General features: G+C 42.2%; 1 long non-coding RNA gene across 2 annotated transcripts; it reads left to right on the top strand.

Moving 5' to 3' along the window:
* The first annotated feature begins 1,259 nt into the window (after window positions 1-1,259).
* Window positions 1,260-20,529, top strand: LOC139183540 (uncharacterized). Of its 2 annotated transcripts, none has more exons than XR_011567034.1 (4): window positions 1,260-1,451; window positions 13,735-13,881; window positions 19,538-19,669; window positions 20,275-20,524. It is a non-coding gene; the product is annotated as an uncharacterized lncRNA (long non-coding RNA). The 2 variants fall into 2 exon arrangements; XR_011567035.1 differs by lacking the exon at window positions 1,260-1,451 and adding an exon at window positions 10,057-10,200 and having other exon boundaries at window positions 20,275-20,529.
* The last annotated feature ends 6,383 nt before the right edge of the window (window positions 20,530-26,912 follow it).

Here is a 26,912-nt window from a genome sequence, read left to right as displayed (position 1 = left end):
TGTATTGAAAAAACAACTCAAATGCTATTCACCAACAATTACAATGAACAACCAGGTTAGGAGAGAGGAATTCAGCAAATTACTCTCAGAATTCAAGCAGACGTTGAACAGCAAGTCCTGAGGGCCACGTTGACCCCAACTGTGACTTTAATGAGACAACTCTCAAATCCTAGTTTCTGTGCCTCTTCATTTAGAGCAAACCACTGCACATGACCCAGTGTGAGACTAGTCTGTTGGCTCTGAAGCTGGACTCCCCATTTCCTCATGAGTGAGTAAGGTGGGACTCATTTTCCTCCAGCGATGAAGAAAGAATAAGGGGAAATCTATGGGATTTCTGCTCTTCTCAGCCCGAATCCTTTCACTCCCTATCCCACTTTTATTTTAGCCAAAGAAGCCCAGAATGACCTGGTTCGTCCTCTCCCTGTTCCATGGCAGAGCCTGGGGTGGTTCAGGACAGTGCTGGGGTAGGGGATCAAGCACTTGCAACCTTCTAGGTCCCTTTATCCATTCCTGATTCCTGATGCTCTCCTGGTTCCACTGATACAAAGTATCAGTATCACGCCTTTCCAAGCACTAATATGATACAACCACCCATGCCAAGACATTGTGTAGGCTTTGAAAGTGTGAAATGGCAATAAACTAGCCTTTCCTAAATTCTGGGAAGACTTCTTTCATTTTAGAGAAGTTGGAGAGCTGAGTGGTCAACAGCTTGGACACTGGAGCTAAGAAGCAATGGGTTCAGTTTCAGCTCTACCAATGACTAGCTGTAATCCAGGGTGCGTTTTGTGACCCTTGCATACTTTTGTTTCCTCAAATGTAAGTTCAAGATAGCAGTAACAGTTCATGTCTCAGGGTTGCTCAGCAGACTTGCACTCACCATGTGATCTCAGCAAGTCATTTCCTCTCTCTGTGCGCTCTCCTCTACAAACTGGGGAGAAACTATCAAAGAACATGTCTCAGAGGAGCTCCTCAGAAGACTAAATGAGCTAATGTATGAGTTAGAGCTTGGATTGTGCCCCCGATAATACATGTTCAAGTCCTAAGCCCTAGTACCGCAGAGAACGACCTTCTTTGCAAACAAGGTCATTGCAGATGTAATTAGTCAAGATGAGGTCCTTAGGGTGGGCCCTAATCTAGGATGACTGGTGTCCTTAGAAAATGGGGAAGTTAGACACAGATATACGCAGGGAGAATGGCATGTGAAGATAAAGGCAGAAATCAGGACAATGCTTCTATTATAAGCTAAGGAGCACCAAAGATCTCCAACAAGCCTGCAGAAGCTTGCGGTGGGCATGGAACTGACTCTTTCTCAAAACCGCAAGGAGGAATCAGGCTTGCCAACACCTTGATCCTGGACTTCTAGTCGCCAGAACTATGAGAAAACAAATCCCTTTTGCTGAACCTGCCCAGTTGGTGGTGCTTTGTTACAGCAGCCCTAGGAAACTGATGCAGTAAGTAAAGCACTTAGAACGGAGTTGAAGGTAGTACTGCTGGAAAGGGCATCACATGAGTTACTACAGTGAACCAGTGCAGAATAGAGTTAGTGGTCGGTGGCTGACAATCATTATTTTTAGAACAAAAGACTCAGAGGCTCTGAATGACAAAGATCCTTATCACAGGCTTCTAGGGATGGGTGGACTCCATAAATACAGGGAAGACTCAGGCTCCTTTTAGAGCAGATGCTTCTTTTACTTCAGTGCAGTTAGGGTGAAGCTGGGTCAGGGTCAGTGTGCAGCTCTGCTCAGTGTTCAATGAGAAATCCTCAACCTCCGAGGTCACTGCAAGGGAGAGAAAAGCCGCAGCCCCCCAGGGCGGGAGATGGTGGTGTTTAGGGGTGTGCACAGACACGGGCCCCAGCTAACAATAACAGCAAAGGCTGCTGAGGAGAGCAGAGTACAAACCACCCACTGCCCGAAAAAGACACGTGTGCACCCCAGTCCCTGCTGGGAAGGTGGGCCTCGGAGGCCCCTTAACCCACTCCTTGCTGGTGTCCAGGTTGGCCTTGAGTGGTCTCCATTTTGATGTTGAGACTGAAACAGCTGTCCTTTCCTGAGTACGTGAAAGTGTCTGGTGGTCCTGAAAGCTGTTTTGTTTATTTGGCTGCTATTGTCTAGAAGGAGCAACGTGCCTGAGGTGTTCTGTTTGTCCTCGTAACACACTCTGAGAACAGCCGCTTCTTCCCCTAGCCCCTACACAGAAAGAGCAGTTCTGTGAAAGTTGACCCTGGTGTTTGCAGCACATTTGTTCTCAGTGGGCTTGCTGAGAGCGTATGAACCCCTCCTGGGTCATGGAAGGTGGGGTCCCTCTGGGAGAGAGCAGGACAGACTCTCCTATCCAGCCCCATTGGCATTGACCTGACCATGTCCACCCTAGCTCACTGTTTAAGAATAGCAAGGAGGCGATGAATATGTGTCCTTCTGGACTTTAGCTGAGGAGGGGAGGTGGAGTCAAACGTAGGTTATTTTGTTACAGGAAGCTCCTTTTGATCAAAGGCGTTTTACCCATTATATTTGGGGAAAACATTTCTCGGAAGGGCTCTGGGTGAGCACAGGTGTCTGTGTGACGAGTCCTTAGCTTTGCCAGGCCCAGAATGAACCTGTTCATTCTGCACAGTCCTGCACAGGAACCACCAGCACGTGGCCGCTGAGCATTTGAAATGTCAGAACTGAGAGGTGCTCTGAGTGTAAAATACACACCAGCCTTTCAAAGACTTAGTACAGAAAAAGAATGTGAAAGCTCCCGTTCACAATGTTTAATTGATTACATGGTAAAATAATATATTGGATATGTGGATTAAATATTAAAGTGTTATTAAAATTAATTTCACCCATTTCTTCTTATCTTTCAAAAATATTCTGGCAGTCACCTTAAAATTATGTCTATGACTTAATCTTTGTGGCTCAAATTATATTTCTAGCACACAGTGCTTGTCCAAATCATTGTACAAGTGTTTCTTCCTCAAGGTTACTTGGGTGGTTTTTTGTGTGTGTGATTTGTCTTCCTAGTAAAAGTTTAGTCCTGCCTTTTAAAAACTGATAACGGACACCTCATTTAGATCATTTAATCTTTCCTTTATTGCTCTATGTTTGGTTCAGATGACTTGCAACTTGCTACCAAATACTAAAATATATATTTGAATCTCCCTTTGCCTCTTGTCATGTATTCTATTTCTAGGTCTTAAATTTTTCTATTTCTTCATCTTTAAACCAGAATGTTGGAAGTAATATAATCCCAAAGTCTCTTTCTGTTTTATGATTCTGCTTTGAAATTTGAGACTTAAAAGGAAGAGGAAAGTCTAGATTACTCTTGGAGAGTCTTGACATTTGAGGTGTGATGCAGTTTTTCTGAAGATAAGATCACTTTTCCAATCCTGTTCCTGCTGAGACGGAAGCCCGGCATCACAGCCTGCAGATACGGCAAGGCTGAATAATGGGAGGGGCGATGCTGCCTCCTACTGGGCTAGACACGAGCTGCAAGTCTACTGGGCTGTCCGGGCCGTGCTGGCTGTGCTGGTCACACCCAGAGCCAGACCAACAGCTCAGAGACAGACCCAACAAACTCTCCTGTTGTGCTTGCCGAGTCTGCCCCATACCTTTTTCAAGGCTCTCACATTTGATGAAAACACAGCTGATGGCTCCCTTCTGGTTATAGCACTCACTCTAAGTGTCTCTGTGGTCTGGACTGGTGAAACCTGCAGAATATGGATGCAGGAGTCACCTCCTCATGGTCCCAGCCCTAAGCAGGCCAGCGGGAAGGTGCCCGACAGCCCAGGAGAAGCCAGATGTTGGTCCAAACTGGGTTTCTACTCCTTTTGAGCAGGAGTCCTAACCTATAGGGTCTACAGACCAGCTCTTTGGAAGAAGATGAACTGACTTTTTGAGTAAATCCAATGATGGATCAGTAATGTAGATAGAAGGGCTACTGTGCCCTCTTCTCTATGTGGTATATTTAAGAGAAAGGGACTCCGAGGGACACAGGAAGCCACATGTGCCAAACGTATCAAGAAGCCTCGATGATGACCTTGTCCATTTCTGTTAGTCCCATGGCCAGGCTCTCCTACCCCATTATCTCCTTGTTCTCCCCAAATCGTCACTGCTTTCTGCCTTCTGTGCCTTTTCACTTCTCTCTTCATCTTCCTGACACAAACACACCGTGCAAACCCATGCATGCACACTCTACAAGCACGCACACTCTCCACTCCTTGGTAGCAAAGAACACAGAGGAATACACTTACCCATGGAACTTCAAGTAAGACAGGTTTAGCTGGTATATACATAGAATTGGACACGACTTATTGACTAAACCACCATAAACGTAGAATATCCATAGCATATACATAATATGTGGGCTTCCCTGGTAGCTCAGCTGGTAAAGAATCACCTGCAATGCAGGAGACCCTAGTTTGATTCCTGGGTCGGGAAGATACCCTGGAGAAGGGATAGGCTACCCACTCCAGTATTCTTGGGCTTCCCTGGTGCCTTAGACAGTAAAGAATCTGCCTGAAATGCAGGAGACCTGAGTTTGATCCCTGGGGTGGGAAGATGCCCTGGAGGAGGGCATGGCAACCCACTTCAGTATTCTTGCCTGGAGAATCTCCCTGAGGAGCCTGGTGGGCTACAGTCCATGGGGTCTCAGAGTCAGACATGACTGAGCAACTGAGCACTTAATTTAATCACACAGCATGATCCCTTTTACTATATTCACAGAGATTAGGATATGAATGTCTTTGAGGTGCCACTATTCTGCCCATGGTATGCCCATCAAACTGCCCAGTTGCCCAGGCCTGCCAGGTTATGGAGGGATGCCTGAGTGTGGCTGTTCTGTAGGAGCCTCACACCTGCTGCAGGAAGGAAGACCAGAGTATGAATCCAAACTCATCCAGAGGCCCTGCAAGGATTCCTCCCTCCATGTTCATGGAACTGCTCAGACTCACGTGAAAGTATGAAAACGACACCATTAGCTGTGCAGTAAATGCTTTTACTGAACATAGCAATAACTATGTAGAATAGGAGGCGCTGCTTAAAAACAGCAGCGTATTTTTGAGGTATGTTTGTTCATGACAAAATCTTCTTCCATCCCAGGGTTTCCTTCTCCTTGTGTTCATTTGCTAGGGCTGCGATAACAAAATCCCACAGCCTGGGCAGCTTAGACAACATTTTATTTTCTTGCAATTCTGGAGTCTGGGAGTCCAAGATTAAGCTGTCAACAGGATCGGTTACTTCTGAGGCCTCTTTCCGTGGCTTGTAGATAGCAGTCTTCTCTATATGCTCTCACATGGCCGTCCCTCTGTGTACACACCCCTGGTGTCTCTTCCTCTTCTTATAAGGACACCAAACATATAGGATTAGAGCCCCACCCATAAGGCCTTGTTTAAATTTAACATTCTCTCTGCCCAAATTCCCATCATCAATTCCTCTTAATGCCCTTTTTCAGGAGATTCATGTTTTGAGTTGAGACATTAGGTAAACTCAGGGAAGGTTGTCACAATAAGAGCAAGGATTTATTAATCTGATTAATGAATATAGTGCACATTTTCTTTTTTAAAAAATTAGAATGCTCTAAAATACTTGTAGTAATAAAATAAAGGGCTTCCCTGGTGGCTCAGTGGTAAAGAATCTGCCTGCCAGGAGACACAGGAGACATGGGTTTGATCCCTGGGTCAGGAAGATCCTCTGGAGGAGGAAATGGCAACCCACTCCAGTATTCTTGCCTGGGAAATCCCATGGCGGAGCCTGGTGGGCTACAATCCATGGGGTCACAAAGAGTTGAACATGACTTAGTGACTAAACAAGTGAAATAAAAATATAACAATGATATTAATATGCAAATCATATTAAATATAGCAATTATCTTAAGTGGCATCTAACAGATATATGCCTTACATTACACAGTATCTGATTTAATTCTCTTAACAACATCTTGAGACACATTTATGGTACAGATGAAGGAACTGAAGCCCTGAGAGATTATGGGACTCATTCAAAGTCGCACAACTGGAACGCTGAACTTTGGAGACTGTGCTCTCGATGATCCATACTGATGCTGCACTTTATAGCTCAGACTGTTTTTACTTTTCATCTCATCTGATTCTCCCAACAACTCAGACATTAGGCATCAGGAGTGCACCCTCTTTTCAGACGAAGAAACTGTGGCACAGGTTATGAAATTTATGAAATTTTCTGCCCAAGGTCGTACACAAGAACTAGGTGGTTAAAGTGGGACACGAAGGCAAAACTGATTAACTCCCAAATCCGAATTATTATTTCTAGAGTACTGTCAGCACCCGGAAGGGCTGTTCCCTGGTTACCATGACATTCTAGATGCAGACGAGTTGACAAGAGGATGTATTGGTTAACAGAATGCCAGAGACCAGATCCCTTAGCTATGAGACAGATACAGAGCTCTAGAGCAGATCTCCAAATTCTATATCCCTCCTGCTAAAAATGGGGTCCAAGAATCAGCAGCAGCACCATCACCCGGGAGCCTTGGGAACCGCAGACACCATGACCCACCTTAGAGCCACTGAATCAGAATCTGCCTTTTAACAAGATCCCCGGGTGAGCCTTGTGCACATAAAAAAGCACTTTAAAAATGATACCCTATATTATGGGACCAAAGCTATGATGATTTAAACTTCTAACCCTCTATCCTTTATCTTTTTTTAGCTGTTGTTAAAATGTAACAGTGAAAATTAGTTTTGTTCAGGCTGTGAAGCTGTGTAAACAGTTCTCAAATTCATTGTGTTTTAGAATCACTAGGGATGTTTGTCAGAAACACACATTGCCAGCTTCCTATCCACAGATCCTGACTCAGAAGCTCTGGGCCCGGGCCTAGGAATCTGTGTATTCTCAAGGACCACATCCCCCACTTCCCCACTCAGTGATGCTGGCTATCCATTGATCATGTTTAGGGGAATCATATTTTTTAAAGTGCTATTTTGTGACTGCAGTTGAGATTTTTAAATACAAATTCCAGAAGCAGGAAAAGGTTAAAAGATAAGAGTGGAGTGTCAGATTGTAGAAGTATTAGAAGACAGTTGTTCAGTTGCTAAGTTGTGTCCAACTCTTTTGCAACTCCATGGATGATAGCCCACCAGGCTCCTCTGTCCATGAGATTTTGTAGGCAAGAATACTGGAAGTTGCTACTTCTTCCTCCAGGAAATCTTCCTGACCCAGGGCTTGAACCCAGGTCTCCTGCATTGGCAGGCAGATTCTTTACCACTGAGCCACCAGGGAAGCCCATTAGAAGAGAGAATGGGATCGAATCTGTCCTTCCCCTGTGTACTTTGTTGAAGCTGGTGATCACTGGCCCTTGATACCAAGCACCACTTTCAGGGTCAACTGTGGCCAAAGCACTTTACCTTATGCCTTCCTGGCAGTTCCCAGCTAAAACATGGAAAGTTTTATGATGAAGAGTATTTTTAATTTGCTCAACCTAGCAGATTATGTCAGTGTCTTCCTGGCCTACTTGAATCATGAAGTGCAGTTAGTGGTACTATCTTCAGCTGAGCTATATAGGAGAAAAGTCCATTTTATTTGAAAGAAAAAAAAAAAGGTACATCCTGAGTCAGAAACTTGGTGGATTGATCCAAAGTCTAACGCCTTTTGTATTGAATTTACAAACTGTGAATTCTTTCTTTTTCAGAGACTGATCTAAATTTTAGGGCAGCAAACGTTCTTGAGGCTTAGAAAAGTTGGGGGACACGCACAAGGCCATGTAACCCATTCATCATAGAACCAGGCCTTCAAGAAATGTTTGGAAAGTTCTGTTTCATCCTGCCATGCAATTTTTTTCCTCTTTAAAGTCTTATTATTTTATTAGTATTTAAATAGTATTAAGAAATAAATTATGGCTAAGAACATTTACTCCTAGATGCAAATCTAATTTTCTGGGAGGTCAGCATGAGGGCATAATGATGAAGGCAAGCTGTCCTTCAGACCCAGGAGTTTCCATCTGCTCAAGTTTATTTCTACTTTTCTGCATGTTGCTTTCAGATACCACCTCACACCTCCCGACTTTGTCCCAACGTATACAACACACTCTTCTCTCCTCCAGGCTGGCACTGGTGGCTGCTTCTATTTGCCCTTTTGTCTGGAGCAGCATTCCATCCATGATTTGTCTTCTTGATGTCAGTGTTGTTTCCTATTTTCCTAACAAACAGGAGGCCAAGTGTGGGATGTACTTGGATTACAGCTGTATTGCCCTCCAGAGGCACCACTGCACACAGGGTAACTATAAGCATTAACAGTTTCATTCTGTCCTTTACAGAAATCAGTGCGTCTTTTGCAGATTAGATAAAAACTGTTTCCCTCTTCACTTTTCCTGAACTAACAGATTCCCAGAATGCTTTAAGGGTAGAGAGTGTGCTGTGTGTTTGTTAAAGCTCAACAGTAGATTTCAAGGAAAATTAAGACCCCAGAACACAGAAAATGGAACAGCATTTTCCATTTCCCTATAAGAGAATATATGGATTTCTTGTCATATGGATATCAATGTCATCATTATTTTAAAAACTATTCACAATTTATTATAGTATCAGTACTATTACTTTCTACTCCCTTATTTCATTATGGCTTCAAGTATAGTCTAGAAAGGACAAACAATGAGAAGCATCATTGCTTCCACCGTTTGGTCTTTTACTTAGAATTTATGTATTTTCTTTCCTATTGAGGCACATTTTGTTTTTAGCTGTGCTGTACAGCATGTGGGATCTTAGTTCCCCGACCAAGGATGGAACTTGTGCCCCTGCAGTAGCTGTGCAGAATCTTAACCACTGGACCACTAGGGAAGCCCCGAGGTACAAAATTTACGTGAACATCAAAGTGCACAAAAAGTCCAACCCTAAGTGTAAAGTTTAGTTCTTTCTATTTTATATATATATACACAGTCATGTAATTACGATTCAGATCTAGATGTAAAAATCTACAGCACTCCTGAAAGTTCCCTCATGCTCTTGCCTGCACATACCTGGCCCTCTCTGGAGTTTACCACTAAAGTGATTTTTACCACAGTCCATAGCTTTGCCTCTTCATGGACCTCATATCAATGGAATTGAACTCTATTTCTCTTTTGCGTCTGGTTTCTTCTATTCTGCATGACTGTGAGACTCATTTACATTGTTGCTTGCATCAGTAGGTTTTTCTTTGTAAAACTGAGGATGGGGAAGCTAAGAACTAAGGACTGTTGGGAATAGCATTTCATAGATTTATTATCCTCAACTATCTTCAGAATATCAATTCTTGTTTGATAATTTCGGGTACATTCATCTTTATCAACTTTGTTGAATTTTATTTTATTTTTTTCGCAATGGATGATTTAATAAATTTTGTTTTAGATACAATCCAAATAATAGGGTCTGAGTAGGGATGGTGGAGAAGGCAATGGCATCCCACTCCAGTACTCTTGCCTGGAAAATCCCATGGACAGAGGAGCCTGGTGGGCTGCAGTCCATGGGATCGCTAGAGTCGGACACGACTGAGCGACTTCACTTTCACTTCTCACTTTCATGCACTGGAGAAGGAAATGGCAACCCACTCCAGTGTTCTTGCCTGGAGAATCCCAGGGACGGGGGAGCCTGGTGGGCTGCCGTCTATGGGGTCGCACAGAGTCGGACACGACTGAAGCGCCTTAGCAGCAGTAGTAGCAGCAGGGATGGAGCTTTCCTGGTGGCTCAGTGGTGAAGAATCTATCTACCAAAGCAGGAGATGCAGGTTCGATCAGGAAGATCCCCTGAGAAGGAAATGGCAACCCACTCCAGTATTCTTGCCTGCAGAACTCCTAAAGACAGAGGAGCCTGGTGGACTACAGTCCTTGGGGTTGGGAAGAGTCAGACGTGATTTAGTGACTAAACAACAATTGTGTTCTTTATGTGACTGTATCAGAATGGATCTATTCTCCAGTTGAATGGACATGTGGGTTGTATTCAATATTGGGTCATTATAAATAAAGCTGCTAAGAACATACTGGCATTTATATTTTAGTTGGCACAAGTACTCTTTTCTTTTCATTATATACCCAAGTGGAGAATTGTTGGCTTCTAGGGCAGAGAGGGCAATGGTTAGATACCATCACCAACTCAATGGACATGAATTTAAACAAACCCCAGGAGATGGTGGAGGATAGAGGAGCCTGGTGTGCCCTGTCCATGAGATTGCAAAGAGTGGTACACAACTTGGCAACTGAACGACAAAACAAACAAGGGTAGGTATATGTTTAATTTCAGTGCTTGTTACCAAACAGTTTCCTGATATTTAGAAAACAAATTTATGGTTATCAAAGGGGAAGGCAGGGAGGATAAGTCAGGCTGAGATTTCATCACTAACATGTAAGATTTTCAATTGCTCAATAGCCTTACCAGTGTTGGTATCTCAGTCTTTAATTTTAGCCATTCCAGGGGTATGTAGTGGTAACTCATTGTGGTTTTTATTTTTTTCTTTTCCATTATAGTTTATTACAAGGTAATGAATATAGTTCCCTGTGCTATATAGTAGGACCTTGTTGTTTATGTATTTTATGTAATTTGTATCTGCTAATTCCAAATTCCTAATTTATCCTCCTTGCCTTCCCCTTTGATAATCATAAACTTGTTTTCTAAATCTGTGAGTCTGTTTCTGCTTGGTAAATAAATTCATTTGCATAATTTTTTTAGTTTCCACATACAAATGATACTTGTCTTTCTCTTTCTGATCATGTGGTTTTAGTTTGCATTTCCTTGGTGAGTAATAACATTGACCAACTTATTTATTTCATTTTATTGATTTATTTTTGCGTCTTCATTGCTTTGATGGGCTTTCTCTATTTGCAGAGGGGGGGGCTGCTCTTTGTTGCGGTGCTCGGGCTTCTCATTGCAGTGGCTTCTCTTGTTGCAGCGCAAGGGCTCTACAGCTTTCAGGCTCCTGGTTGTGGCGCAGGGGCTTAGTAACCCTGAAAGTGAAAGTTGCTCACTTTGTCTGACTCTTTGTGACCCCATGGACTATACAGTTCATGTAATTCTCCAGGCCAGAATACTGGAGTGGGTAGCCTTTCCCTTCTCCAGGGGATCTTCCCAACCCAGGAATCGAACCCAAGTCTCCCACATTGCAGGTGGACTCTTTACTAACTGAGCTATGAGGGAAGCCCTAGTAGCCCTGAGGCATGTGGAATCTTCCTAGACCAGGGACTGAACCTGTGTCTCCTGCATTGGCAGGCGAATTCTTACCCACTGTACCACCAGGGAAGTTCTGACATTGACCAACTTTTCATAAGCCTATAGGCCAATTGGATACATTGTTTTGAGACGTGCATTTCTTTTGCCTATTTTTAATTTTGGATTGACTGTCTTTTTCTTGCTGATTTGGAGGAGTTCTTTATATATTCTTGATATGGGTCCTTCATTGTATTATGCATTACTAATATTTTCTCCCATTCTATGGCTTGTCTGTTTTCCAGCTTGATAGTGAAAAACAGAAGTTCTTTGTTTTATTGAGACTCAAATTCTCAAACAATTTTGTAAGACTTTTACGGTTGCTGCTTTTTTGTGTATCATTGAAGAAATCTTTGCCTAGCATTAAGTCTAGGAAATATTCTCCCATGTGTCTTCTTGAAGCTTTGTCATTGTACCTTTCACATTATATCTGGGATATGTTTCAAATTAGCTTTTAAGTATGACAAGGAAGTGGGGGCTCCCCTGGTGGTTTAGCGCTAAAGGATCCGCATGTCAATCCCTACCAATGCAGGAGACACAGGTTAGATTCTTGAGTTGGAAAGAACCCATGGAGAAGGAAATGGCAACCCACTCCAGTATTTTTGCCTGGGAAATCCCATAGACAGAGGAGCCTGGCTGGCTACAGTCCATGGGGTTGCAAAGAGCTGGACACGACTGAGCAGCTAAACAGGTGATAAGGTGGGGGTAGTGGTAAAGAACCCACCTGCCAATGCAGGAGACACAAGAGACATGGATTGGATCCCTGGGTTGGGCAAATCCCCTGGAGGAGGACATGGCAACCCACTCCAGTATTCATGCCAGGGAAATCCCATGAATAGAGGAGCCCAGCAGACTACAGTCCATGAGGTTTCAAAGAGTTGGGCATGACTGAGTATGCACTCACGAGCAACTAAACAACATCAACAGCAAATGAGGAATTGTGGAAGTTTATCCGCCTCCTTCCCCTGTTGCTGCTGCTGCTGCTGCTAAGTCGCTTCAGTCGTGTCCAACTATGTGCAACCCCATAGACGGCAGCCCACCAGGCTCCCCGTCCCTGGGATTCTCCAGGCAAGAACACTGGAGTGTTATGAATATCCAATTGCTCCAGTACTATTTATTGGAAAGGTCAGCCTTTCTCACTGCAGTGTGATGGCACTTCTGCTGTAAATCAAGTGAAAGCAATATGTAAGTCCATTTCTGGAGGAAGGAGTTCCATTTTTAGTATATTCACTGCAAATATTGTAGTGAATGTGGCATTGGATTGAGTATTAGAAACCCTTGCCTTCAGGGCTGTTTCTTTCAAGGGGTCCGGGAGACTTAGGAGCAGAGAACATTGATCTGTTTGCTGCCACATCCTAACTCCCTCCTGGCTTTTTATGCCTCTTCCTATACAGCTAGCTAGTGATCACCTTCCTTCTTCAGTCACTTCCGATTATATCAGTGATTATATCACTGCTGACCCAGTCCTACTTAGCTACTGGATGACCTTCCAACAAGCATTCTCCCTCTTGTGAGAATCTTTTTTTTTTTAATTTTTATTGGAGTATAGTTGCTTTACAATGTTGTGTTAGTTTCTATGGAACAGCAAAGTGAATCAGCTATAGTTTGCATATATCCCCTCTTTTTTGGATTTCCTTCTCCCTTGGGTCACCACAGAGCACTGACTCTAGTTCCCTGTGATACATAGCAGGTTGTCATCGGTTATGTTTTTTATATAGTATCAATAGTGTACATATGTCAATTCAAACTCCTAATTCATTCTCTCATCTGAGAAGATTTACAGAGACTGCTAATTTGCATTGGAAGATCATAGGGAATGAGTGTTGCAGCTAAATAAAGGGATGCCACAAACCAGTGTTCTTGCCTGGAGAATCCCAGGGATGGGGAAGCCTGGTGGGCTGCCGTCTATGGGGTCGCACAGAGTCGGACACGACTGAAGCGACTTTGCAGCAGCAGCAGCAGCAGCAGCAGCAGCAGCAGCAGCAGCTAACTAGTTAAATATACCAAGTTAAACTTAAGGGATTCCCTGGTGGCTCAGACAGTAAAGCATCTGCCCGCAATGCCGGAGACCCGGGTTCGATCCCTGGGTCAGGAAAATCCCCTGGAGAAGGAAATGGCAACCTACTCCAGTATTCTTGCCTGGGAAATGCCATGGACAGAGGAACCTGGTGGGCCACAGTCCATGGGGTCTCAAAGAGTCAGACACGACTGAGCGACTTCACTTTCAAACTTAAGGAAGAAGGTATCATTGAGAACGCTAGCCAGCGGAGAGAGTGTGTGAAGGAAAAGAATGGCTGAGAAGCACAAAGAGGATGGAGATGAAAGACCAGAGGAGAGCACTGCAGGCAGAGTGAGACTGCTTGAAAGAGCTCTCGCAAGACTCTTAGAATCCATCTGCCAACAGTTGTTTGAAAAAGAGCAGGAGAGATGAACAGAGGGGCGTCTGGGCAATCAAACACACTCCTTCACCCAGAGGCAATGCAGAGTGCTCTTTATAATTTTTTTTAATAAGTCACATAAAATATATTTTAACAATTTTATTTTCTCCTTAGGCCTCCAAGTAACTTTGAAGTTTGTTTTACACAAGCTCTCACAGAGGCTGTGGGTGATCAGCTGCAGTCCAGGGAGAGCCCCTGCTCAACTTAACAACCCTCACTCCCACCTAGGACACTGGAGCCAAACCAGAGCTGCTTTCCTGGGTGAGCCTTGGGTCCAATACCTTCAACTTTCTGAAGGCTGTGTATCTTTGTAAGAAGTCCTACTTTTATTCAAGCTAGTTTGGGTTTTTTTTTTTTTTTTAATTTTTATTTAAACTTTTGTTTTATGTTGGAGTATATCCCTGGTGGCTCAGAGGTTAAAGCGTCTGCCTGCAATGCAGGAGACCTGGGTTCGATCCCTGGGTCGGGAAGATCCCCTGGAGAAGGAAATGGCAACCCACTTCAGTATTCCTGCCTGGAGAATCCCATGCATGGAGGAGCCTGGTGGGCTACAGTCCACGGGGTGGCAAAGAGTCGGACACGACTGAGAGACTTCACTCACTCACTCACTATAGCCAATTGATGGGTTCCCCGGTAGCTCAGAGGTAAAGACTCTGCCTGTAATCTGGGAGACACAGGAGACATGGGCTTGATCCACATTTTTCAAGGTGTGATCTGTGGAGACCCAAGGGGGTCCTAGAGACTTTTTTCCCACTGTGTTATTATTTGGACTGATAGTTCAAAACAATGCTGGCAAAATTTCTGACAATGTTGCAAAAATTAATGCAGTAGAACCAAGCTGTACTCTTAGCACTACACTTATTACCTAATTTACCATCATCAGTCAGTCAGTTCAGTCGCTCAGTCGTGTCCAACTCTTTGTGACCCCATGAACCACAGCACGCTAGGCCTCCCTGTCCATCACCAACTCCTGGAGTTTACCCAAACTCATGTCCACCAACTCATGTCCACTGAGTTGGTGATGCCATCCAACCATCTCATCCTCTGTCATCCCCTTCTCCTCCTGCCCTCAATCTTTCCCAGCATCAGGGTCTTTTCAAATGAGTCAGCTCTCCGCATCAGGTGGCCAAAGTATTGGAGTTTCAGCTTCAACATCAGTCCTTCCAATGAACACCCAGGACTGATTTCCTTTAGGATGGACTGGTTGGATCTCCTTGCAGTCCAAGGGACTCTCAAAAGTCTTCTCCAACACCACAGTTCAAAAGCATCAATTCTTCAGTGCTCAGCTTTCTTTATAGTCCAACTCTCACATCATACATACATACAATTTACCATCATACATCGTAGGAAAAAGAATTACCAGTTTCACTTAAGAATGTCCTTGATGTAAAAACTATATTGTCTCAGCCCTTGAGTAAATAACTTTTTGACATTTGGCGTTAGGAAATGAGAAGTATGCATAAAAAGCACTTTTGCTGTATAAAGATAAGTAAGGACTCCCTGGTAGCTCAGCTGGTAATATATAATGGTTGTCTTTAGGAAAAGCCTTGTGAGTTTGTTTGAGCTGCAAGTTGAAATAGCCACTTTCTTTTGGATAAATCTTTTTTTTGGATAAACTATTTTTTATAAGAATGATTGACATTGTTATTTAGATTTGAATGTTCAGGAGACATTTTCTAGAAAATAAATGAAATGAGATGATAATTTCAAGAAAAACAACCAACAGCATCTGTTGCCATTTATAAAATTTGAGTTTTCAAATGAAAATTAGAATTTGACAGCTTTCCAATACTTGAAGACTTTGAGATAAGATCACACACATACACATGCACAGAGATCTTTTGGATATTGACATATTTCATCTTATATATAATTTTGATATTCCATAAAAATGATATTATATATAAAATGAAATGTGTCAACATCTGAAAGATCTACATAATCCAGCGAACCAATATTTTTTAAGTGACCAATGTGTGCTGTTGTACAAACATGCATGGGGAAAGATCCATTCAAACTATAAAATGGACCAAAGGATTTTAATATAACAAAATATGGAAAATTCATTAATCTGATGTAATCCATACTGAAGTTAACCTTTAAGAAACTGCCACTTGTCAAGTTCTGATGTGGTATCAAGGAAGAATATCCACAATTATCTCAAAAATCTCTCCCTTTTCCAACCATGCATTTGTATGTCGATGGGTTTTCTTTACATATGTAAACTAAAACAACATAACACAACATACTGAATAGCAAGCAGATATGAGAACCCAGCTGTCTTTTATTAAGTATGACATAAAGCAGATGTGTAAAAATGTCAAGCAATGGTGCTTTGCTCACTAATTTGTTTTGGAAAATTAAGTTATCTCTTTAAACAGCTTTATTAAGGTATAACTGAAATATAATAAACTACCTATGTTTTAAAGTGTACAGTTTGATAAATTTTGAGGTATGAGCACATCCGTTGAAACCATCACCCCGATCAAGATAATGAATATATCCACCACTCTCAAAAATTCCCTTTTAAATTTCTCCCTCCCTCCCTGACTTGCCTCCCTCATTTCCAGACAACCACTGATCTCCTTTCTGTCATTCTGCTTTACTGTGCATTCTCTAGAATTTTATATAAATGCGTTCATACAATATGTACACTTTTTTGTCTGCCTTGAGATTCACCTGTGTTTTTGCATGTATCAAAAGCTCATTCATTTTCAGTGTTGAGTATTCTTCCATTGTATGGATATAACATAATTTGTTTTTTGATTCACCCATTGCTATGGTGTGAATGTGGGTGTCCCCCTGAAATTTATATGTTGAAAACGTAAAGCCTAAGGTGATGGTATTAGGAGGTGGGGTCTTAGGGAGGTGATTAGGTCATGAGGACAGAGCCCTCACGAATAGAATTAGTGTCCATAAAAGAGACCCAGAGATGGGACTTCCCTAGTAGTCCAGTGGCTAAGACTCCATGCTCCCAATTCAGGGGGTCCGGGTTTGATCCCTGGTCAGGGAACTAGATCCCATATGCGCAACTAAAGATCCTAAGTGCAACTAAGACCCGATGTAACCAAATAAATAAATAAAAATATTAAAAGAGGCCTAGAGAGCTTGATTGGCTTCTCTGGCACTTGAATGTACAACAGGAAGTCTGCAGCCCAGAAGAGAGCCCTTGCCCCACCTGGCTGGCACCCTGATCTGAGACTTGCAGCCTCCAGAACTATGAGACATAGATTTCTGTTGTTTATAAGCTACTCAGTTTGTTGCATTTTGTTCTAGTGGCCTGAACGGATAAAGACACTGGTTAATAGGCATTTGGATTGTTTCAGGTTTTGGTTAGTATAAATTTGCTGTGAACAATAACACATACATCTTTGTATGGACATATTCTTTCATTTCTCTTTGGTAAATACCTAGGAGAGAGAAGACCGGGTCAGATGCTAGATGTACATTTCATATTTTCAAAAACTGTAAAAGAGGTTTCCAAAGTACTTGCACCATTTTACACTCCCACCAGCAGGGCATGAGGGTTCATACTCCTCCACATCCTCACCAACACTTAGAATAGCTGTTCAATTTTTGCCATTCTCAAGATGGTATCAGCATCTTGGTGGTGGTTTAGTCACCGTCATGTCCAACTCTTTGCGACCCTATGGACTGTAACCCACCAGGCTCCTCTGTCCATGGGATTTCCCAGGCAAGAACACTGGAGTGGGTTCCCATTTGCTTCTCCAGGGGGCATCTTCTGGACCCAGATAAACTGTGCTTCCTGCATTGGCAGTCAGATTCTTTACCACTGAGCCACCAGGGAAGCCCTGTTGACATCTTATTGTCATTCAACCGAATGGTTAAGAATGTTGAGCATTATTTCATGCATTTGAGCATATTTTCATGCATTTATTTGCCCTCTATAACTTCTTTGTAAAAATGTCTGTTTAAATATTTTGTCCATTTTAATTGAGATGCTTTTCTCATTATTGAATTTTGAGAGTTTTTTAGAATTTCTTTTTCATATTCTTTTCTATTATGTTTTATTACAGGATTCTGAATATAGTTCCCTGTGCTATGCAATAGAGCCTTGTTTACTCATTCTGTACACGATAGTTTGCATCTGCGAATCCCAAACTCTCAATCTAACCCTCTCCTGAGTTTTGAGTTTTAAAGCCTTAAAATTCACAGGTGAAGCTATCTGGTCTTGAATTTTTGTTGATGAAAGTTTTTTGTTGATTGATTCCATCTTCCTACTAGTTACAGTTTCATTCAGATTTCCTGTTTATACTTTGAGTCAGTTTTGGTAGCTTGTGTGTTTGTAAGAACTTGTCCATTTCATCTAGCTCATCAAATGTGTTGGCATGCAGTTGTTTAGAGTATTCGCTTGCAATCGTTTTTATTTTTGTTACTTTAGGTTTATTTTGCTGTTTTTCCTTAATTCTTTCAGGTGGAAGGTTATGTTAGAAATTTGAGGGTTTTTTTGGTTTTGTTTTCTTTAAGTATAAGTGTTTGCAGCTACAAATTTCCCTGTTTTTGCTGCATCCCATAAGTCTTGGTGTGTTATGTTTTAGTTTTCATTCATCTCAGAGTGTTTTCTAGTTTCCCCTGTGTTTTCTTCTTTGTTTAAGAGTCACAGTTAGAGAGAATAGATTTGTGGTTGCCAAGACAGGGAGAGGGGAGGAAGGATTGGGAATCTGAGATTAGCAGAGGCAAACTTTTATATACAGAATGGATAAGCAACAAGGTCCTATTGTATAGCATCAGTTCAGTTCAGTTCAGTCGCTCAGTTGTGTCCGACTCTTTGCGACCCCATGAATCACAGCACGCCAGGCCTCCCTGTCCATCACCAACTCCCAGAGTTCACTCAGACTCACGTCCATCGAGTCAGTGATGCCATCCAGCCATCTCATCCTCTGTCGTCTCCTTCTCCTCCTGCCCCCAATCCTTCCCAGCATCAGAGTCTTTTCCAATGAGTCAACTCTTCGCATGAGGTGGCCAAAGTACTGGAGTTTCAGCTTTAGCATCATTCCTTCCAAAGAAATCCCAGGGCTGATCTCCTTCAGAATGGACTGGTTGGATCTCTTTGCAGATCAAGGGACTCTCAAGAGTCTTCTCCAACACCACAGTTCAAAAGCATCAATTCTTTGGCGCTTAGCTTTCTTCACAGTCCAACTCTCACATCCATACATGACCACTGGAGAAGCCATAGCCTTGACTAGACGGACCTTTGTAAGTAATTGTAAAATTCAAATGGAGAAGATTTGTGCTAACTTTCTGTGAGTTGATCAATTTTAGGGAGAGGTCAAAGTTTCAGGGTTTGGGTGGTATTTGGTTTATTGTTGGGATGGAAAGCTGAAGGGATGACAGCAGGATGCCAGTTGACTTTAGATATGTTTGGTTTAGATTTGTTAGACATCAAAGTGAAGCAGTCAGCGTGAGTTGGATATAAGTTGGATATGTAAGTCTGAAATGCAAGTTGGTACTTACAAGTTTGAGAGTCATTAGTATGTAAATGGGGGCTTCCCAGGTGATGCTAGTGGTAAAGAATCCACCTGCCAAGGAGGAGATGCGGTTGCATTCCTGGGTCAGGAATATCCCCTGGAGAAGGAAATGGCAACCTATTCCGGTACTCTTGCCTGGATAATCCCATGGACAGAGGTGGTGGGCTGCAGTCCATGGGGTTGCAAAAAGTCAGACCCCACTGAACGACTCAACATGCACATGCACGCATACTAGAGAATGATGATGCTAGACGAGAACTTAGGAACTGTATCCTCCAGTAATTTTCAAGAAGCATTCTAACAAAACCTGTGGAGCTTCGCCCTCAAGATAGGATTGGATAGGCTCACACAGTTAATTTGGGTATGTTTTAGGACTTTAGTTCTTTTTCATATTGATATTTTTAAAACATTTGTTTAAATTTTTGTAGGGAGGAAACTGAGAAACTGAACCATATTCTCTGAGTGGGAGGATAGAAGACTGATGGTCACTATCAACCTTTTCTCTTTTCTGCCAGGCATGCCAGCATTGACCCTGCCAGCACTGATTGCCTGCCTCATAGGTATACAATATGTCCATTATCATGCCCTTTATTATGGACCTCACTTCTTTACTTCAAATATTCCTTCTAACATAACATATTGATCTTCTTTAGAAAAATTCTGATAGATACACATTTCTTGTTAGCACAAAAAATAGCAGTGGCATAAATGAAATAGTACTCTATTTCCACCACACACAGAAAAATCTTGCTGGTATAGCAGCTTTGCTCTGCAAGATTCCTGGAAGCCCAGACTCCTTCTTGCTTGTTGACCCACCAACTGTGTGGTGTAGTTCTCATCTGCAAGTTTCAAGACAACTCACCCCCATGTTTGTTGTACTCCAGCTAGTGGGAATGAGAAAAGAGGAGGAAGTAGGTGTCTTCCTTTCCCTTTAAGGGCAGAACCTAGTGTTACACATATCACTTTATCCTTATCCTTGACCAGTACTTGGCCAGTCACAAGGGTGCCTAGGGCAGATAGCCTATAGTCAGACTGGCCTTATACTTCGCTAAAAAAAAAAAATCACTGTAGGAGACAGGAAGATGCATACCTGCATAAAAGCAGCAGTCTCTGTTTCAATTGTATTCTTATCCTATGATGTGTTATGTTTCTGGTTCTTCCTTAGAGTTTGGCACTTGGGCAAGTGGCTGGCCTGCATCTTATTTGGCATCCACCCGTGGGATAGGCACAAAGATGAGGAGGAGGTATAGAGAGATGATCCTATAATAAATTTTCAACAAGCGCAGCAGGATCTCCTTCAATTGCTTCATATATTGACTTTCAGATAAGATACTATTTGAATAAAGTGTTACCTAGCTGTGATGGTTAACTTATTTGTCATCTCTTTTGAGCCATGGGGGGTACCCCATAGTTTGATCAAATATTATTCTGATTATGTCTGTGAAAGTGTTTGGGGATGAGATTACCACTGGACTTGGTAGCCTGAGTAAAGCAGATTGACCTCATCCAACCAGTTGAAGGCCTGAATAGAACAAGAGGGTTGACCTTCCATGAATAAGGCAGAACTTTCCCTGCTTGACTGCCTTGAACAGGGACATAGCCTTTTCCTACTTTCCAACTTGTACTGAAGCATTGTCTTTTCTTGGGGTATAAGCCTGCTGACTTTCAGATGAACTTACACCTCCAGAATCTCCAGACCTCCAGCCTGATGACTGAAGATCTTGGGACTTCTCAGCCTCCACAATTGCGTGAATCAATTCCTTACAATAAACCTCTCTATTTCTCTCTATAATATCTCTACTTTTATCTTTTCCTCTATCTCTATCTCCTATCAGTTCTGTTTATCTGGAGAATCCTGACTAATACACAACTTTTAAAAAGACTAGAAGACACTGATATAGTCCCTATATGTAACCGATGGAGAAATTGAAGCCCAGAACCATTAAGTGGCTCCCATAAATTCAGTTCAGTTCAGTTCAGTCGCTCAGTCACATCCGACTCTGCAACCCCATGAATCACAGCACGCCAGGCCTCCCTGTCCATCACCAACTCCCGGAGCTCACTCAAACTCAAGTGCATCGAGTCGGTGATGCCATCCAACCATCTCATCCTCTGTCATCCCCTTCTCCCCCTGCCCCCAGTCACTCCCAGCATCAGGGTCTTTTCCAATGAGTCAACTCTTCACATGAGGTGGCCAAAGTATTGGAGTTTCAGCCTCAGCATCAGTCCTTCCAATGAACACCCAGGACTGATCTCCTTTAGGATGGACTGGTTGGATCTCCTTGCAGTCCAAGGGACTTGCAAGAGTCTTCTTCAGCATCACAGTTTAAAAGCATCAATTCTTCGGCACTCAGCTTTCTTCACAATCCAACTTCCACATCCATACATGACTACTGGAAAAACCATAGCCTTGACTAGACGAACCTTTGTTGGCAAAGTAATATCTCTGCTTTTTAATATGCTATCTAGGTTGGTTATAACTTTCCTTCTAAGGAGTAAGCATCTTTTAATTTCATGGCTGCAATCACCATCTGCCCAAAAAAATAAAGTCTGATACTGTTTACACTGTTTCCCCATCTATTTCCCATGAAGTGATGGGACCGGATGCCATGATCTTAGTTTTCTGAATGTTGAGCTTTAAGCCAACTTTTTCACTCTCCTCTTTCACTTTCATCAAGAGGCTTTTTAGTTCCTCTCACTTTCTGCCATAAGGCTGGTGTCATCTGCATATCTGAGGTTATTGATATTTCTCCCGGCAATCTTGATTTCAGCTTGTGCTTCTTCCAGCCTGTGTTTCTCATGATGTACTCTGCATATAAGTTAAATAAGCAGGGTGACAATATACAGCCTTGACATACTCCTTTTCCTATTTAGAACCAGTCTGTTGTTCCATGTCCAGTTCTAACTGTTGCTTCTTGACCTGCATATAAGTTTCTCAAGAGGCAGGTCAGGTTGTCTGGTATTCCCATCTCTTTCAGAATTTCCCACAGTTTATTGTGATCCACACAGTCAAAGACTTTGGCGTAGTCAATAAAGCAGAAATAGATGTTTTTCTGGAACTCTCTTGCTTTTTCCATGATCCAACGGATGTTGGCAATTTGATCTCTGGTTCCTCTGCTTTTTCTAAAACCAGCTTGAACATCTGGAAGTTCACAGTTCACATGTTGCTGAAGCCTGGCTTGGAGAATTTTGAGCACTACTTTACTAGCATGTGAGATGAGTGCAATTGTGCGGTAGTTTGAGCATTCTTTGGCATTGCCTTTCTTTGGGATTGAAATGAAAACTGACCTTTTCCAGTCCTGTGACCACTGCTGAGTTTTCCAAATTTGATGGCATATTGAGTGCAGCACTTTCACAGCATCATGTTTCAGGATTTGAAATAGCTCAACTTGAATTCCATCACCTCCACTAGCTTTGTTCATAGTGATGCTTTCTAAGGCCCACTTGACTTCACATTCCAGGATGTCTGGCTCTAGGTGAGTGATCACACCATTGTGATTATCTGGGTCATGAAGATCTTTTTTGTACAGTCTTCTGTGTATTCTTGCTACCTCTTCTTAATATCTTCTGCTTCTGTTGAGTACATACCATTTCTGTCCTTTATTGAGCCCATCTTTGCATGAAATGTTCCCTTGGTATCTCTAATTTTCTTGAAGAGATCGCTAGTCTTTCCCATTCTGTTGTTTTCCTCATTTCTTTGCATTGATTGCTAAGGAAGGCTTTCTTATCTCTCCTTGCTATTTTTTGGAACTCTGCATTCAAATTGGAATATCTTTCCTTTTCTCCTTTGCTTTTTGTTTCTCTTATTTTCACAGCTATTTGTAAGGCCTCCTCAGACAGCCATTTTGTTTTTTTGCATTTCTTTTCCATGGGGATGGTCTTGATCCCTGTCTCCTGTACAATGTCACGAACCTCCGTCCATAGTTCAACAGGCACTCTGTCTATCAGATCTAGTCCCTTAAATCTATTTTTCACGTCCACTGTATAATTATAAGGGATTTGATTTAGGTCATACCTGAATGGTCTAGTGGTTTTCCCTACTTTCTTCAATTGAAGTCTGAATTTGGCAATAAGGAGTTCATGATCTGAGCCACAGTCAGCTCCTGGTCTTATTTTTGCTGACTGTATAGAGCTTCTCCATCTTTGGCTGCAAAGAATATAATCAATATGATTTCGGTGTTGACCCTCTGGTGATCTCCATGTATAGAGTCTTCTCTTGTGTTGTTGGAAGATGGCGTTTGCTTTGACCAGTGCATTCTCTTGGCAAAACTCTATTAGCCTTTGCCCTGCTTGATTCTGTACTCCAAGGCCAAATTTGCCTATTACTCCAGGTGTTTCTTGACTTCCTAGTTTTGCATTCCAGTCCCCTATAATGAAAAAGACATCTTTTTTGGGTGTTAGTTCTAAAAGGTCTTGTAGGTCTTCATAGAACCGTTCAACTTCAGCTTCTTCAGTGTTACTGGTTGGGGCATAGGCTTGGATCACCGTGTTATTGAATGGTTTGCCTTGGAAATGAACAGAGATCATTCTGTCATTTTTGAGATTGCATCCAAGTACTGCATTTAGGACTCTTTTGTTGACCATGATGGCTACTCCATTTCTTCTAAGGGATTCCTGCCCACAGTAGTAGATATAATGGTCATCTGAGTTAAATTCATCCATTCCAATCCATTTTAGTTTACTGATTCCTAGAATGTTGATGTTCACTCTTGCCAGCTCCTGTTTGACCACTTCCAATTTGCCTTGATTCATGGACCTAGCATTCCAGGTTCCTATGCAATATTGCTCTTTACAGCATTGGACCTTGCTTCTATCACAAGTCACATCCACAACTGGGTATTGTTCTTGCTTTGGCTCCATACCTTCATTCTTTCTGGAGTTATTTCTCCACTGATCTCCAGTAGCATATTAGGCACCTACCAACCTGGGGAGTTCCTCTTTCAGTATCCTATCATTTTGCCTTTTCATACTGTTCATGGGGTTCTCAAGGCAAGAATACTGACGTGGTTTGCCATTCCCTTCTCCAGTGGACCACATTCTGTCAGATCTCTCCACCATGACCCGCCCATCTTGGGTGGCCCAACACGGCATGGCTTAATTTCATTGAGTTAGACAAGGCTGTGGTCTGTGTGATCAGATTGGCTAATTTTCTGCGATTATCGTTTCAGTGTGTCTGCCCTGTGATGCCCTCTCACAACACCTATCGTCTTACTTGGGTTTCTCTTACCTTGGACGTGGGGTATCTCTTCATGGCCCCTCCAGCAAAGCACAGCCGCTGCTCCTTACCTTGGACTAGGTTGCCCCTCCTGACCTTGAATGTGGAGTAGCTCCTCTCGGCCCTCCTGTGCCCGCGCAGCCGCAGCTTCTTGGACGTGGGGTTGCTCCTCTCCACCGCCACCCCTGACCTCGGGTGTGGGTAGCTCCTCTTGCCGTCACCCCATAAACTAGACAGTCACAAATCCAGGATTAGATCTAATCTTATACAAATCAGTCTAATTTTCTCTTTATAGAGTGTTTTCTTGTCTTTCAGGTCATATTACTGTTGAAAACACTATATTTTACTAAAAGGCATATTCATGTACTGCTTCTAAAGCACAGTTGACCTTAGGTTTCCTATTATTTGAATAATCTCCATAGAAACTGAAAAATAAAAATTCACTTTTCATATGAAGGTTTTTCCTAGGCTAAAATGATGGGAAGATGTGGAAAACAAGCATATTTTGCAATTTTAATGGTCTGCCTTGGAACAGAACATCCTCTATAATCTGTCTGGTAGCTGAATTGGTGATTGAATTCCGCAAACAAATGCCAATATCACCAAAGTAAAAACACAAATGTTAGAGCAGAGAAATACCGTAAGCACTCAGGATTTAGCAGACTAGAATCCAATTTTACTTTCAAAGCTCAAAAATAAACTAACTCTCTATGGCAATGTTTATATAAGTAGCCCTGTGTCTCATTCTCCCTTGTGTGTGGATGGAAATAAAAAATAGTCTCTCTGGAACAGACACCAGGAAGAATCATAATTTCTGTGCATACTATGACAATATTTTCTGTACCAAAAATTAGGTCATGTCAGCAAAGACTTTTCAGAAAGAGTTCATAGGAACTATCCATTGGATTGTAGAGAAAGCAAGGGAGTTCCAGAAAAAATCTACTTCTGCTTTATTGACTACACTAAAGCCTTTGACTGTGTGGATCACAACAAGCTGAGGAAAATTCTTAAAGTGATGGAAATACCAGACCATCTTACCTGCCTCCTGAGAAACCTATATGCAGGTCAAGAAGCAACAGTTAGAACTGGACATGGAAGAACTGACTGGTTCAAAATTGGGAAAGGAGTACATCAAGGCTGTATATTGTCATCCTGCTTATTTAAGTTATATGCAGAGTACATCACATAAAATGACAGGCTGGATGATTCCCAAGCTGGAATCAAGATTGCTGGGAGAAATATCAATAACCTCAGATATGCAGATGATACCACTCTAATGGCAGAAAGTGAAGAGGAACTAAAGAGCCTGAAAGGATGAGGATGAAAGAGGAGAGTGAAAAATTTGGCTTAAAACTCAACATTCAAAAAACTAAGATCATGGCATCCAGTCTCATTACTTCATGGCAAATAGATGAGGGAAAAGTGGAAAGAGTGACCGATTTTATTTTCTTGGGCTCCAAAATCACTGCAGATGGTGACTGCAGCTATGAAATTAAAAGATGCTTGCTCCATGGAAGGAAAGTTATGACAAACCTGTGTATTAGTGTATTAAAAACCAAAGACATAACTTGTCCAATGAAGGTCTGTATAGTCAAAGCTATGGTTTTTCCAATAGTCATGTACAGATGTGAGAGCTGGACCATAAAGAAGGCTGAGTAACAAAGAACTGATGCTTTCGAATTGTGGTGTTGGAGAAGACTCTTGAGAGTCACTTGGACAGCAAGGAGATTAAACCAGTCAGTCCTAAAAGAAATCAATCCTGAATATTCATTGGAAGGACTGATGCTGAAGCTCAATCTCCAATACTTTAGCCACCTGATGTGAAGAGCCAACTCATTGGAAAAGTCCCTGATCCTGGGAAAGACTGAGGGCAGGAGGAGAAGGAGCTGACAGAGGATGAAATGGCTGTATGGCTTGACACAGTGAATAAGAGTTTGAGCAAGCTCCGGGAGATAGTGAAGGACAGGGTAGGTTGGCATTCTGCAGTCCATGAGGTTGCAAAGGGTCAGACACAACTGAGCAACTGAACAACAACAGTAACAATAGGAACTAGAGATAATGATCGAGGTGTTCTGAGAATTTGTGCCAATGTTATGTTTCTACATAGGAAAAAACCAGATATGATTCATGTAAGGTAAAGTTCATTTAAAGTGTACAATTCAGTGGTTTTTAGCAATTCACAATGCTGTGTAGCCATCACCACTATCTGATTCCAGAACATCTTCATCACCCTGCAAAGAAGCCCCTTACTTTTCAGCAGTGACTCTCCATTTTTCATTCTCTCCAGTTCCTGGCAACCACTCATCTGTTTATACTGATTTGCCTATTCTGGGCATTTTGCAAAAATTGAATCTTGTGATATGCAGGCTTCTGAGTCTGGCTTCTTTCACTTAACATAATATTTTCAAGGTTTGTTCAAATGGTAGGATCTATCAGAATTTCTTTCCATTTTATGGCCAAGTAATACTTCATTATATGGATATGCCACGTTTTATTTATCATGTCCTAGCATTTCTATATAAATTTTAAAGTCAACTTATTAATTACTACAAAAATTCTGTTAGGATTCTGATTGTCATTGCTCTCAA

The sequence above is a fragment of the Bos indicus genome, chromosome 6 (assembly GCF_029378745.1).
Source record: "Bos indicus isolate NIAB-ARS_2022 breed Sahiwal x Tharparkar chromosome 6, NIAB-ARS_B.indTharparkar_mat_pri_1.0, whole genome shotgun sequence".
NCBI classification, from domain to species: Eukaryota; Metazoa; Chordata; class Mammalia; order Artiodactyla; family Bovidae; genus Bos; species Bos indicus.
This window is presented reverse-complemented; position numbering and strand designations above follow the sequence as displayed.